Here is a 15727-nt window from a genome sequence, read left to right on the forward strand (position 1 = left end):
CTGTACTGGTGAGTCAATCTGTTGTGCAGTCATTCATGAAAAGTGTTCCACACTGCTTTCCAACAGGATAACACTCGCACACATACCACTGTTGTAACCCAGCATGCTCTACACAGTGTCAACATGTTGCCTTGGCCTACTCAGCTACTAGATCTATCTCCAAGCAAGCACATATCGGTCATAATCAGACAACAACTCCAGCATCATCCACAACTAGCATTAACTGTCCGTGTACTGACTGATCAAGTGCAACAGGCATGAAACTCAGTCCCCTAAACTGACATCTGGCAATTGTACAACACAAGACATGCATGCTTGCATTCGACATTCTGGTGGTTACATCAGTTATTAATGTACCAGCATTTCACACTTGCAATAGCTTTTCTCACACTTACGTTAACTAGCAATCTTGAAATGAACTTAAGTACATTACCTAGACAAATGTATTTTTAAATTTTCAACACTCACATGAACTATTTCTTGGTGTTGAGACTTTTATCTGTCAGTTTATGCAGAAGTACATAGACTTAACCAGTTTTTGACTACCGCTGTTGTTTTAGTTTAACAACACACCCAACTGCAGAGCCATTCAAATACTCACTTGCAGTCTTGGCATAAATCCGTAACCATGGTGGTGAAGTTCTTGTTTTTGGGAATAATGATAAACTCAGGAATAGTTTTATTTAATATCATGAATAACACACTTCATTCCATAGCTGTGATGTTGAATTTACTGAAAGGAATTTGGGGAAGGTGAAGAATTCTTGGAAATGTTGCACCACAAAATAATGTATTTGGCACAGCTCAGTAAAATTAACGTATTGCTCTTTGGTGCTGCAAGTTGCAGAGAAGTAGGTCAAGCCAGCCAAGCAAATTATGCAGTATGACCTGCTGTTTCACCAGAAGCTGCTGCCCTGGTACTGAAGTGGTTACTTCACACTGTTGCCAAGGTGTGTGATCAGAGGTGTAGAAGAACTGATGCAGCAGCAAAACAGAGTGCCCACTGTGCTCAGGCTGAGGCCTGCTCAGGCTGAGGATCTTTTATGACTTTGTAACAGGTCCACACTAATTTATCACTAAAGTAACAACGTTTTTCTGCAGTGCTTTAATGATTCTAAGAAAATATGTATCATATTTTTCTGTGTTGCTCCTCAAAGAATTTATTGTGTACATTTTTATATAATTATCTACTCAATATGCTCTGTATATGCTATAAGATTATCATACCGTATTTGTAAAAAACTGCCTCATTCCACATCCTTGAATACCCAACACAGTTGTACCAATGGAACACGAAATAAAATAAAATCAACATGTATTTAACTTTTTTTGTACAAGATGCTTCAAAAATACTTTTACAAACTTCACAAATAGGTTGCTTACACCAAAACAAGGAAAAAAGTCTGAAAACATGGGTCCTAAGATGCATATCTTAACAACTATAAGCACTTATTCATCTTTGATACTGTGAAACACTTCTTTTGTATTAAACATGTGCTCATAGCTCTTAAGGTAATCATTTTAGAACCCATGTGTATGTGACTTTCTTTCTTGTTTTGGTTCATACTACCTCCTCCCAAAATATGGAAAACAAAGAGCTTTTAGTGGAAGAGATGAGTTTCACAGTGTCAAAGGTGAACATGTATTCATAGCTCTTAAGGTATGTGTTTTAGAGCCCATGTTTACCAGCATTTTTTTCTTGTCTTGGTGTAAGGAACCTGTCTCCAAAGTTTGTAAAAGTATTTTTGAAATGCCTAATATTTTGTAAGAATTTTTGCTTAAATTATTTCATGTAAATTTCAAGTTATCTACAAGTTGTACTGTAACATTTGCAGCAACAGAAATGTGCAGAAGTCAGTCAAAGAGAAAGACAGTGTAAAACTTTATGTATAATCTCACCCTGTTGGAATCAAGTAATAATGTGTCATTGATTCAGGGAAGTACAGATGGTGTGGTGGGCACAAAAATCTAGTGTGTTAGTCAAAACTATGCAGTCAGTGGAGTTAGAAGTAGAATTTTGCATATATAGAATGAATTACCTAAAACTTGTACCACAAATATTGTGGAAATGAAAAGTGCTATTGATGTGTGGTTTTTTCACAGAATGTATTGGTAGTCAGTGGCTCATATTGTTAGCTAATCAACAGATTGTAATAACACTTATACAGTGTATTTTTTGTGCAAACATACACTCTTTTAAATGGAACAATGCCTATTGACATTAACAAACTAAAAGTAGGGTAAATTAGAATTTCAGTGGGGTTTGTTGCAGGATCCTGGTGCAAATCACTAATGAGAAATGATATTTTGAGAAGTTCCCACACTGACACTTGTAAAATATCTGTAGCAGGACACAAAAAAAAATAACACAAGTGCTTGTACTAGTATGTGGATTCTGACCAATAATGAGACAACTGACCATCACAGATTGTGTTCAAAATGACCACCAGCAGTGGCAATACACGCTTCCACTCTGCTATGGAACAACTGTTGCACACATACCAGCAGTTCAGCAAAGATGTTCGAGCAGGCTGCAGTAATACATCATTACATACATAATGTGTAATTGGTATGTCCTCATAGACAGCAGCTTGCATTGTTCATAAGATGAAGCTGGTATACCAGTGCAGAGCTGCACCAGTCTCAGTAGAAAAGCAATTTTATAATAACTTGTCATGTAAAAAATGTAAGAAACGTGTGATGAAGGGAATCCTGTGTGTGAAGTGCAACTTCTGGTTACATGAGAAGTGTGAGAACATAAACCTGAAGTTCGTAAATGACAATATTTGTTGGACCTATGGTGATTGTGTGCATGACGAATGTGAAGAGCTTGTCAATGTGGTACACACAAAAAATGAAATTATCAAGTTATTACATAGTGATATTGAAACCCTCCAGAAAGAAAAAGCATTCCTGAAGCAAGAAAACAAAAAATCCTTAAATGAAAAAAAATTGTGGTCTAGTTAAACAGTGGCGGAAAATAGCCACAAAAACAGTCGTACTGATATTGTAAAACGTGATTTGCAAACCAAAAAAAGTGTTATTTATCACAAAATAAACATAATATTGTACCCAGAATATGTTGAAACTGCAAATAAATTTACGTGGACTGCAGTAAAGACCAAAAACAGAACACGAAACCATCAAGAAAGTGAAAAACAAAAACAAAGCACTAGAAACGGTGTGCCAGTTACATCGAATAAGTTTTCAGCACTAGACTCAACTAGTGAAACAGGAAATAGTGTAAGCAAATGTAAATAAATCAAATCCTCCAATAAACAACAAAACAAAAAAATATTTAATGCCTGGAAGCACAAAAAAGTTATTACTGTATGTGGACAGCCACAGAAAAAGCCTTTCAGCTCACCTTCATTAAGCTTTACACAATGAATATTCTGTATTTGCAGAAGTTAAACCTGGAGCTACATTAAGTGCTGTAGTCAAGAAATTATCAGGAAAAAAAAAGACTACCACATTACAATCATTGGCGGTACCAATGATGTTTACAAAAATGGGAGCAAGTCAGCAATAGCAGTTTACAGGAAGTTATTGCCAAAACTATACAATACAAATGTTACCCTGATAAACCTACCAGTGTGACATGATCTCCCGCAGTGGTCATATGTTAATACAGAAATTTAGTGCTATAATTTAGAACTGCAGAAACTATATAAAAAACTAAATCAGATGCACTTACTAGACATAAGCAAACTGAAATGTGAGAAACATATCAGGCACGGACTTTACTTAAACAGAAATGGAAAGCTCAAATTAGTGAACCAGATAACAGTGTGACTTCCCGCTGCACAGCCGTGTGAATGCTAGATCTACTATTGTGACTGACACAGCATTTGCAGAGCGTGCGCACACATTTACCATTAGCCGAAAGCCCTGCAAAGGCGCAACACACACCAGATGTGTGAAGATAAAGTGAGAACCAGTGCAAGCCAGGCAACGGAACGTGCCGGACGCATTGCACGAAGAGCTGTCCTGCCTAGCCACAAAGCACGTGGGTTGAGTGATCGTGGACTCCCCACACGTGCACACGCAGAAGCCAGCCCGTCCGTTTATGCAGCCACTTCCGCCTCGCCTGCGAAAAATATTACACTCCACAGATAGTGCCGGGAGCCAGCCATAGAGAGACTTGCTCGTGAGCACACAGCTACGTGACATCTTGTGGAGTGTACACTCTCCAGATTGTGCACCGCTCCACCTCAAGCCGTCAACCGCAGTCCGCAATCGGTGATGGACTATATCAGGGTCGATTGTATGCATCTTGATCATTGTAATAAATGTGTTTGCCTCACCCCCAGCATTTCATTTGTATTCAGTCATCTCAGCTTCCTCTGAGCAGAGTGTGTGGGCACGACTACAGGGTCGGCTCGTCGCACAAATAATCTTAAACGGAATTTGCGAGCAATCCCACTAAACTGGTGACCCTGACACGATCTGAAGGCCAACGCTCAGTGCCGAACTTTTCTTTTTTTTTACTGTTTGCCATGCCACAAACCACTAATCTACACTTACACCTTGTGCGATGATGATTTTTTTTGTGAACTACAGTCGTGTGTGAACGCGAACTAAACAGTGATTTTTGTGTTAAAATTTTGTGTGAGTTTGTCTAGTATCATGTAAGATGGCATATGCAGAAGAGCTGGATAGGACAGTCCAGGACCTGCTAAGGTGCAACCAGGCACTGGAGGTTGAACTGAGGGCACAAACAGCCAGCGAGGAGCTGGCCCTTGAAAATTCACGCGAGAATGCTGCTGTTGAACTGGCAAACCCTACTACAAGCACAGGACATATGTTAATTAGGCTGCCAACATTCTGACCACGTGATACATTCCTGTGGTTTAGCCAGGTGGAGGCAATGTTCTATAACTACAATGTGATGTGTGACATTGCAAAATTTGGCCACATTGTAAGCCAGCTCGACCAGAACATATCTGTTGAAATGTGAGACGTTATCACCGCCCCACCGACACAGTCCTCATACAAGTGGCTAAAGGACAGACTAATCCACCATATTTTAGCATCAGAGGAGCAATGGTTGCATGAGCTGCTGCAACATCACGAATGCAGTGACAGGAGGCCCTCACAGTTCCTGCGCCATCTCTGGGGCCTGGTGCAGCCCAATTTGGTCCCGGATTCACTATTACACTCCATCTGGGTGTACAGCCTGCCAATGCAAGTACAAGCAGTGATTGCATCCCAGCCCAAGATGGAGATGGACAGTGTAGTGGACCTAGCTGACTGAGTCCTCGATGCACTCACAACTGCTCAAAATACTGCTGCCTCTGCAGCGTGTGCCGCCATAGAACTGGCACCAATGCTCAGCCCTCGTCAAAATACTGTCCCCAGCCACGCTGCAGCGGACACTGAGCCCCACACTAAAGTTCGCGACTCAGTTGCCCAGGTGGCATCAATAACCACGTAGGTTGAGCGCTTGGCACGTTCACTGCCAGAGTGCAGCAGGAACCGCACCAACAGTCGTTCTGGCTTCAGATGACGCGACCCAGACCACAGTAGCCAGCTTGGGGATACATCACTGACATCCAAGCTGACGCCTGATGCCTACTGCTGGTACCATGCCTGCTTTGGCAATGACGTGACAAACAGGCAGCTGCTGTGCTCGCACTCAAACGCCAACCACAGCCGGAATTAGACGCACCCAGCTGCGGTGCCTTATCAAGGCGTCTCAATGTAGCAGAGCTGGATGACAGTGTCAGCTACCTAATAGACACAGGCTCCGACCTGTCTATATACCCATGATCGATGCTCAGGGACAAAAGATCAGCCAAGGAACTGTCACTGAATGCGGCTAACAATTCCGCAATAAAAACGTATGGCACACACTACCGAGAATTGAACCTCGGGCTGCGCTGCATACTCGCATGGACATTTATTGTGGCGAATGTCAACGAGGCAACCCTGGGCGCGGACTTTCTGGTGAGCTTCAATTTTTCTAGCCGACACAGCGAACGCCCAGCTGATCGACTCTACGACCGGGTTGAAGATAGTGGGACAGTGGCGACACACTGCCTTCTTCAATGCGGAACCAGTGCAGTGCTCCAGTCCCTATGCCTACATACTAGACCTATTTCCGGAATTGGCTCAACCATCTGGCGCACCGAAAGAAGTAAAACATTCCACGGTACACCACATATTAACCCACCTCAAACCGACCATGTCGCCTTGCCCCCGATCGGCTCGCCATAGCTAAGGCCGAATTTGAGGCTGTGCAGCGACAAGGCATCATCCACCCGTCAAGCAGTCCCTGGTCTTCCGCCTTGCATTTCGCTCGAATAAAGGACAATTTGTGACGTCCATGCGGCGACTATCATGCGCTGAATGCGCGAACGGTGCCAGATTGCTACCCAGTACCACCCCACTCTGGTGGGGTCAGTACTGTACAGCAAGATTGACTTTGCGAAGGCATTCGTGCAGATCCCCGTGGCGCCAGAAGACGTTCCAAAAACGGCAATAGCGACACCCTTCGGATTGTTTGAGAGCCTCTTATGACTTTCGGACTCCGAAATGGGCTCCAGACTTGGCAGCATTTCCTGGACAGTGCGCTACAAGGACTACCGTGGTGCTTTGCGTACGTCGACGACATCCCAGTGTTTTCGACGTTGCCCAATCTCCACTGCCAACACCTGACAACCATCTTCCAGCGCCTCAGCGAAGCCATAATCGTCATCAATCCGGCAAAGCGCGTGTTTGGAGTCGTTGAGATAGAATTCCTCAGACACCTCATCAAACCGAGCAGCTGCAAATCACTTCCCAAAAAGTTACGAGCGATCGTGTAGATGCCTCGTCCTCAGACGTACAAGGAATTGCCTCGTTAACTGGGGATGCTGAAATTTTCCTTACGTCACATATCTAACGGGTCTGCCGTCCAGGAACCACTGACTATACCCCTACAAGGCCCGACAGCAAAAGGGAACACTCCCATTCCCTGGACGAACGCACTGGAAAAAAGTTTTAACAACTCGCGCCCTTCCAGAAGTGACACTACTCGCGCACCCAGTGTATGATGCAGAGCTAGCCATCATATTAGATGGAAGCCAGACAGCTACAGGTGCGGCATTACAACAACGCTTCGACGACAGCTGGCAGCCATTCGCCTTCTTCTCCAGGAAGCTCTCGGAATCGCAACACATTTGGAGCACTTGTGACTGTGAGCTACTAGCGATATTCGAGGCTGTGAAACACTTCCAACTGTCTGTCGAAGCTCGTCCTTTTATTATATTCATGCACCATAAACTGATCATGCACGCATTGTGAACAATCACAATAAGTGTTCACCACGCCAGTTCCGACAGCTCGAGAACATCTCGCAGTTCTCCACAGACATCCGAAACATCTCTGGCATTGACAACATCGTGGCCGACTGCCTGTCTCGTGCGTGTGCCGTCATCTCTCTCCCTGTGAACTTTGAGGATGTTGCCGACGTACAGGAGAGTGACGACGAACTAAATAGCCTCTGCCACGACGCCTCCAGCGGCCTACATCTCGAAATGGTGCCTGTGCCAGGCTCTGATCGCAAGATCTAGTGCGACACCTCGACAGGCAATCAGTGGCCGTTTCTCCCCCAGAAATTCCGTCGCAGCGCCTTCGACTGTGTGCACGGACTTTAGTATCCCGTGTCAACAGCACTACGTCACTCGTGGCCTCACGTTTCGTCTGGCCAGGGATACGGAAAGACTGCCATCAGTGGGCACGCACCAGCATTGCATGTCACCACGCCAAGGTCGGTAGACACACCCACGCACCCGTCGGCGCATTCCCCGATGCGACACGGCGTTTTGCACACGTTCGTGTGGACACCGTGGGACCTATTCCCCCGTCCCGTGGCAAGTGCTACCTGCTGACCGTGGTAGACCGTTTTACACGCTGGCAGGAAGCAACGCCAATTGGAGACATCACCGCCGAGACAGTCGCCACCGCCTTAATCTCAACACGGGTGGCCCGCTTCGTCTGCCCCAGTCTCGTGACCACCGACCGTGGCCGCCGATTCGACTGTGTGCTGTTCACACACGTCGTCCGACTATGTGGAATGCAGCTGTAAAAAATGACAAGCTACCATCCGGCTTCCAACGGCATGGTAGAGAGGCTCCTCAGGACGCTAAAAGCTGCCTTAACTTCCCCCAACACAGCTCAGAAAGAGGTGCTTCCCCTGGTATTGCTCGGCCTACGAGTTACTCCCAAAGGGGAAATCGGCGCTTCATCCACTGAACTCGTATACGGGCAGTCACTGGCTATTCCAGGTGACTTCGGGGAGGAAGCACCACTGCCGCACGACCATTCTGCCCCACCACTGGCAGAATGTTTAAGTGCCCACATGGCTGATCTCCAACTGCTCGTGCCGATGCGGCACGGTACAGGCAAAGTGTTTGTGCACTCCGACCTGCAATGCTGCAGCCACGTCATGTTGTGCACTGACGCCACACAGTGTACTCAGGACTGCACCGTGTCATCACCTGCGGCGACAGGACGCTGGAGCTCGACGTCAACAGCAAGCCGACTAAGGTCGTCATCAATCGTGTCAAACTAGCTTACGTTTTGGCCACTTCTGATGCTGCACACTTCTATGACACCACAGAAGACGTAACTGCTGACGAAGCTTCCCGTACCGCCAGCCCGGCAGCACCCGTACCCACTACCAACAACGACACACAGATGCTGCCGGGTGTCACCCCACCGCCAGCTGTCACTGTGCTGCCACGTGTGCCTCACCCCGCCCTGCCTTGCGAGCCGGTGCAGCAGCCCAAAGCACCCCCATCAGAACCACCAGCAGACCACGTCACGTGCTCCGGCCGGTGCATCCCATTCGAATGCCCGTGCTGCGTGACAATTGCGCCACGATAAGAGACACCAAACGGGTGAGAACCCAGCACGCCGACAACTGCCTGCCATAGAGACCCTGTCTCCAGTGGGCCGCCTCATCGCCGAGCCGTTACCAGTTGAGCCATGGACTCCACTTCCCGTGTCACCGGTTGTGTATCTGTCGGTGCTCCTGGGACCGCATCCACACCGTGTTGCCTCCGCCACGTCGGGCGTCGAGGCAGATTTCCCCCGTGCCGGTCCCCGCGATCGGAACCGTGTCCACGCCGAGATGCTCTCCACCGTGCCAGGCATCGAGGCAGTCCTACTCCGATGCTGGTTACTGTAACTGTTTCCCTATTGAGCTCTGGACACCGCCCCCATGCCGCTGGACACATCCGTTGCAGTTCCAGGGCTCACACACTAGTCGCAACATCACAGAGCCGTGTGCTTACGCCATGTGACGCTTTAGACAGTTCGGAGAAAGCACCGCCAGCTGCTCCTGTCACATTCACTGTGCGGGGTCCCAGTGCACCCGGCACTACTGCCTGCCACCACTGCCACTAGCCACTGCAAGAGGACTCGCCACCACATACCAGCCAGCACCACGTGCTGACGTCACCAGTCGCTGTCCCATCGCTGCTCCACAGCCATCGCACTACCACTGACGTCATCACACGGCACGCGAATTATGAGAGGATGGAGTTGTAGAGTGATGGCTGCACTGTCACGCAGTCCAAAGCTCTGCTCTCCGAGGGGGGATCTGTGTGGTTGCCCACCACACAGCCGTGCGAATGCTAGATCTGCTGTTATGGCCAATACAGCATTTGCAGCGTGCGTGCCCGGCAACAGCGCAGTATGCACTGGACCCGTGAAGACAAAGCGAGAACCAGTGCGAGCCGGACATCAGAACGTGCCGGACGTATTGGATGAAGAATTGTCCTGCCTAGCCACGAAGCACACGGGTCGAGCAATAGTGGACTCCCCACATGTGCACACACAGAAGCCGGCTCATCGATTTATGCAGCCACTTTCGCCTCACCTGTGAAAAATGCTGCGCTGTATGGATAGTGCCAGGAGCTGGCCATACAGAGACTTGCCTGCAAGCACACTGCTATACTATGTCTTATGAAGTGGAGTCTACACCCCCCGGATCGCACACCGCTTAACCTCAAGCCGTCAACCGCGGTCATGCAGTCGACAATGGAATGTATCAGGCCTGATTGTACATGTCTCAATCATTGTAATAAATGTGTTTCCCTCACACTGGCATTTCATTTGTATTCAGTCATCTTGGCCTCCTCCGAGCAGAGTGCACGGGCACAATTACAGGGTCGGCTCATCGCAAAATAATCGTAAGCGGAATTACGAGCAATTCCACTACAACGGAACTTTGTAAGGAGGTGAGCAAAACTGCAGCCCCGATCAGCTTAGATTATAATCGACAACTGTTTTTAGGCTCCGTCTCGAGCAATACAATTTTACTGAACCAAACCCCTTGGATTGGAAAGAACTCTGTTCACATGCCAAAGAAACCGACTTGGAAGCGAGTAAATTGCCATTACAGTGCAGTGTTAAAGCCTTGTGTAAAAATTCGACTGATTCAAAATACTGTGTCACAAAGTGTTGTAAAATATCAGTGCACTTTAGCATAATGCATCTAAATGTGCAGCATCTTAGGAATAAACTCAATTTGCTGCAAGTATTTGTGGATGAGAATTCACCACACCTGTTAGTAGTTACAGAACAAGGACTAAAAGACAATGAAACTGAGTATCACAAATTAGGTGTTAACAGATGGTTACTGGAGGCAACAACACAAAGGGGGTGGGTGGCAATATTTGTAAATGAACATCTTCCATTTAAGAAAATCTCATTTGTTAAACAATACTGCAAAGCAGGAACAACTCAAACAGCTGGTGTTGTGGTCCACATAAACTCATTCAAACAGGTTAGCTAAACATACAGTTATTGGTATGTACCATCCACCAAGTACAGATGTATTGTGTTATCTTTATAGACTTAACAGGGCAATTAGACAAACCGGCTCCACTGATCTTACCATAGTTGGAGATTTAAATATAGAATCAATTCTATCGCGCTTGGGCTGCTGAACTTCATAGCCTCAGTCGAAAGTGTCAATTTGTTACTGATGTTCACAAAGAATCCTATGCTGATTCCATGGTGTGGGATGCTATTATCTGGTCAGTGCCCGACAAAGAAGTTCAGCAACATGACCTTCAGTTGGCAAATCCGACTCTAGATGAATTCCTATCCATCACGCAGTCTTTTGAAATTTCTCACGCCGCTGGGGCACAAATAGAGGCGTGGGGTGACGTCGGGGAAATACAACCCCTGTGCACTGTTGACAATGCGTGCGGTGCATCCCCGCCGGCCGACGTGGCCGCAGTATGCTCCCAAGTGCAGCCTCGGCATAACCGTAAACAACCCTCTAAGAAACTGCAGCAAAACCCCTGGCAACTTCCTTCATGTCCGTGGTGTTTTATGAAACATTCACCGGACGACTGTCCCCAACGTTCGGCCATGTGTCACAATTGCAAAAAGAAGGGTCATGTGTCTGCCGTTTGCAAATCTGACTGCATACGTGATGTTCATGACCGTTACGCTGATTCTGCTTCTGTGTTGTCTGTCAATTGCACTTCTTCCCTTTCAGGGAAGTTATTCCTTACTGTCCAAATCCTTGGTCGGGATGTTCGCATGCAGGTGGATACCAGTTCTGCTGCCACTATAATTAATTCTTAGATGTATCTTCAGTTGGGTTCCCCACTCCTATCACCTGTCAATCGGCAATTACGGACATACAATAAACAGAAGATTTCTCTCTTCGGACAATTTAATGCTGAGGTATCTTAAAAATCCATCGTTCGCACTGTTCTCATATTTGTGGTCAACCAGAGTAATGCAGAGAATCTTTTTGGTTTCTATGCCTTTCGCGATTTTGGCTTCTCCATAGATGACTCTGTCAATATCGTCTCTGATGCTATTCCTTATGCTCAATTGGATTCCTTGTCGACGACATTTTTGTCCCTTTTTTCTCCTGGGTTAGGCCATGAAAACGATTTTGAAGCTCATATCACGCTCAAACCCACCGCTCGGCCTAAGTTTTTTTGGGCTCGGCCCATTCCTGTGGCCCTTCGTGATCGGGTAAAATGGGAGCTGGATCGTCTCACTACTTCAGGGCTCTTGCTTCCTGTCACTTCCAATGAGTGGTCCTCTTCTGTCATTTTTGTTGCTTATCCCAATGGTGATATTCGTGTCTGTGGTGATTTTAAAGCCACTGTAAATGCGCAATGCCTCATAGACACTTACCTTATGCCCCGATCTGAAGAATTGTTCACTAAACTTGCGGGAGATCAGTATTTTTCTAAAATTGACCTGTCAGAAGCTTATCATCAACTTCCTCTCGACGCTGCTTCCCAGTTGTTTCTGGTCCTTAACACACCTTTTGGCCTCTATCAATACCAACGATTGCCATTCGGGGTTGCTAGCGACCCTGCTCTCTTTCAGCGATTCTTGGAACAATTATTGTTCCCTGTCCCTGGGTGTATAAATTACATGGACGATATTGTTGTCACTGGCTCCACCGCTGAAGAACATCTTCAGAACCTCTGCACACTTTTTCATGTCTTACAGACTGCTGGTCTTAAGTGTAATCTTCAGAAGTCACAATTTTTTCAGGCATCTATCGTGTACTTGGGGTTTCAACTCTCTCAGGATGGTATTCGTCCACTTCAGCAAACTGTCGCTGCGATCGATGCCCTTCCTCGCCCTACATCTGTTAAGGGAGTGAAGGCCTTCTTGGGGAAAATAGCATACTATCACAAGTTTTTGCCATCTGCTGCGTCGGTGGCTCAGCTGTTGCATCGCCTGTTGCATAAAAACGTGCCTTTTTGCTGGTCCACGACATGCAATGTGGCTTTACAGAAATTGAAGACTATGCTGAAACAGGCCCCATGCCTGGCTACTTATCGATCTGGCCAACATCTTGTGCTTGCCACAGACGCCTCTCAATATGGGGTCGGTGCAGTCCTTGCGCACAGTTTTTCTGACGGCTCTGAACAACCCATTGCTTATGCCTCCAAAACGCTCACAGATGCCCAACAAAAGTATTCTCAAATTGAAAAAGAAGCTTTGGCCATTATTTATGCTTCCAGAATGAGATTTTCACTCTGCAGCGGAGTGTGCGCTGATATGAAACTTCCTGGCAGATTAAAACTGTGTGCCCGACCGAGACTCGAACTCGGGACCTTTGCCTTTCGCAGGCAAGTGCTCTACCATCTGAGCTAACAAAGCACAACTCACGCCCAGTCCTCACAGCTTTACTTCTGCCAGTATCTCGTCTCCTACCTTCCAAACTTTACAGAAGCTCTCCTGCGAACCTTGCAGTACTAGCACTCCTGAAAGAAAGGATATTGCGGAGACATGGCTTAGCCACAGCCTGGGGGATGTTTCCAGAATGAGATTTTCACTCTGCAGTGGAGTGTGGTCCGCAATTTGCCTCTTCCGAATTTGCAGATTTTTTTGCTCATCACGGCGTTATGCATGTCATGTCCCCTCCGTTCCATCCACAATCAAACGGTGAGGCTGAACGACTGGTCTGCACATTTAAGGCTCAGATGCAGAAACTCCTGACTTCTTCTGCTGCTGCTGATGTGCTTCTCCAGTTTCTGGCTTCTTACCGTTTCACCCTCATGGGCGACCACAACCCGGCTGAGCTCTTACATGGCCGACAGCCCCGCATGCTACTTCATCTTCTGAGGCCTTCCACCTCATGGCCGCGGGTGCCTTCACTTGGCCGGTTCACTGCCGACGACCTTGTCTGGGTACAGGGATATGGCAGGCGGCCAAAATGGAGTCTGGGCCTCATCTTAAGACACCATGGCTGACACCTGTAGGAAACCCAGATGGACACAGGTGTTGCAGTGCGTCATTCGGACCAGCTTCGGCCTCGTGTGCCGGCAACGCCTGTTCCGACTGCTGCTACACCACCTTTGGCTCTACCTGATGTTCAGGATCTTGGCATCTTTCATTACTCACAATGCAGCCCTCTCACCGTCATCTCGGTGCCAGCACAAGAACGGACACCACCAGGAGACGTGGCCGTGCAGGAACTGGATGACCATCATCTGTCGGAGCCCATCTACTCACCTACTTCTAATATGGACGCCAACACATCACCCATGTCTCCTGTTATATCAACTGGACTTGCCGCAATGGACAGATTGGTGCACGGGGCCCCAGCAGATTCGACTCCTACGTCTCCTGTCATCTCGACCCGTTATCATCGGGGACACTTCCGTCCGTACGGGAAGCCTCCTCCTCGAGACTTTACGGCCAGTCAAACAACACCTATGGACATTAGCACTCTACAGGCCACCTCCATTGAGACCAGTGCAAATATTTCAAAGGTGGTAAAAGTGTTGTGACTCACCGATCATTCAAAGTGCCACCGCACAATTACGTGCGTCCTCTACATGCGGCGCTGTCTGCCAGCCGTGCAGCAGCCGTGGCACCTAAGTGGCCACCCAGCCAGTGGCCACTAGACTTGTACTCAGTGCTCATTCGAATGTTACTGTGTTCACATGTCTTGCTTTGTCAACTTGCTCAGTGACTTATATATGTTGTGTCGTTTTGAAATATATCTGTTCAACTTGACGTTATAACACTATATTATAATTGTATTGAAGGGTGTAGGTCCTGTAATTGGTAGGAACATTACCTGAACCATGAACCTTTTTTAATTAATAAAAACAGTTAGAGGATTGTTAACATGTTGACTATTGTCATATTAAGTGCCACAGCAACACTTACTCTGTTACGTATAATCTTTGTTTTCATTAACAAGAAGGGGAACACAGAATGACAGACAGAATTAGCTACTATGCAAACCCTGGGGGACTGGATTCCAAGAGCCTAGAAGGCCACAGAGGAAATCATAAACGTAGATTAAGCAGAAGTGAGCCAGAGGCGGCCTGGGAAGAAACAGTCATAGCTTAGGATAAGTAGTGCATAAGGAAATACACAGTCAAGTCACATTAGTGTGGCCACCACCTTTGTTCAAAACCAATAGAACCACCCACAAATGACAGCTGGTGACACTAGCAGTGGAGGGTACATAAAGCATATCAAGGGACACAGAAAAGAGTACAGTCATTGTTGTAACACAGAAACAGAGCAATTTATCTGATGTTCATTGACTTTCAGACCCAAGGCGGAAGTACTTCTGAAATGGCTAAGCTTTTAAACTGTCCTGCTGCCCCTGTAGTTAAAGTATACTGTGCACGGCCAAATAGTGCTATCCAAAACTGGCACTGAGGCAACTACTGCACCACGAGCCATAGATGATAGTGATGAATGACGACTGTAGAAACGTGTTCAGGTGGACAGACATGTAACTGTTGAGCAACCCAAGGTGAACCAAATGAATACCGACAGTCTCTCCTCAACATCTGTTCGGTGAGCATTGCTGCGCATGGGCTTCTACATCAGGTGCCTGGTTCATGCACCATGATGTCTGCTGTTTATTGGTGACAGAGTCTGTAATTTGGATACCAGTATTGCAGGTAGCCATTTCAGATTAATCATGTTTTACCCATCAGACAGAAGGCCTGTATCATTGGAAGCATCCAGGCAGGAGTTGGAAATGTTATGATCCCTGGGTGATGTCGTCATACTGGGATGCGCAATGGATCAACACAGGTATCCCTTTGCGCTCGGAGACCACGTTCACCCCTACATGCAGCTTACATTTCCTTGGCATGATGTCATTTACCAGCAGGACAATCCACATGTAATAGCAAATGTACAAGTGTTCAGTGAGCAAGAGGTTGAGTTTACTATACTCCCCTGACCACCAAATTCCACAGATGGAAACCCAATT

General features: G+C 46.9%; 1 protein-coding gene across 1 annotated transcript in view; it reads right to left on the reverse strand.

The window, feature by feature from the left end:
* LOC126094672 (2-aminoethylphosphonate--pyruvate transaminase-like) overlaps positions 1-15727 on the reverse strand; it is a 124201-nt gene that overhangs the window by 80888 nt on the left and 27586 nt on the right. The window lies entirely within an intron of this gene.

The sequence above is a fragment of the Schistocerca cancellata genome, chromosome 8 (assembly GCF_023864275.1).
Source record: "Schistocerca cancellata isolate TAMUIC-IGC-003103 chromosome 8, iqSchCanc2.1, whole genome shotgun sequence".
In the NCBI taxonomy this organism is placed as follows: domain Eukaryota; kingdom Metazoa; phylum Arthropoda; class Insecta; order Orthoptera; family Acrididae; genus Schistocerca; species Schistocerca cancellata.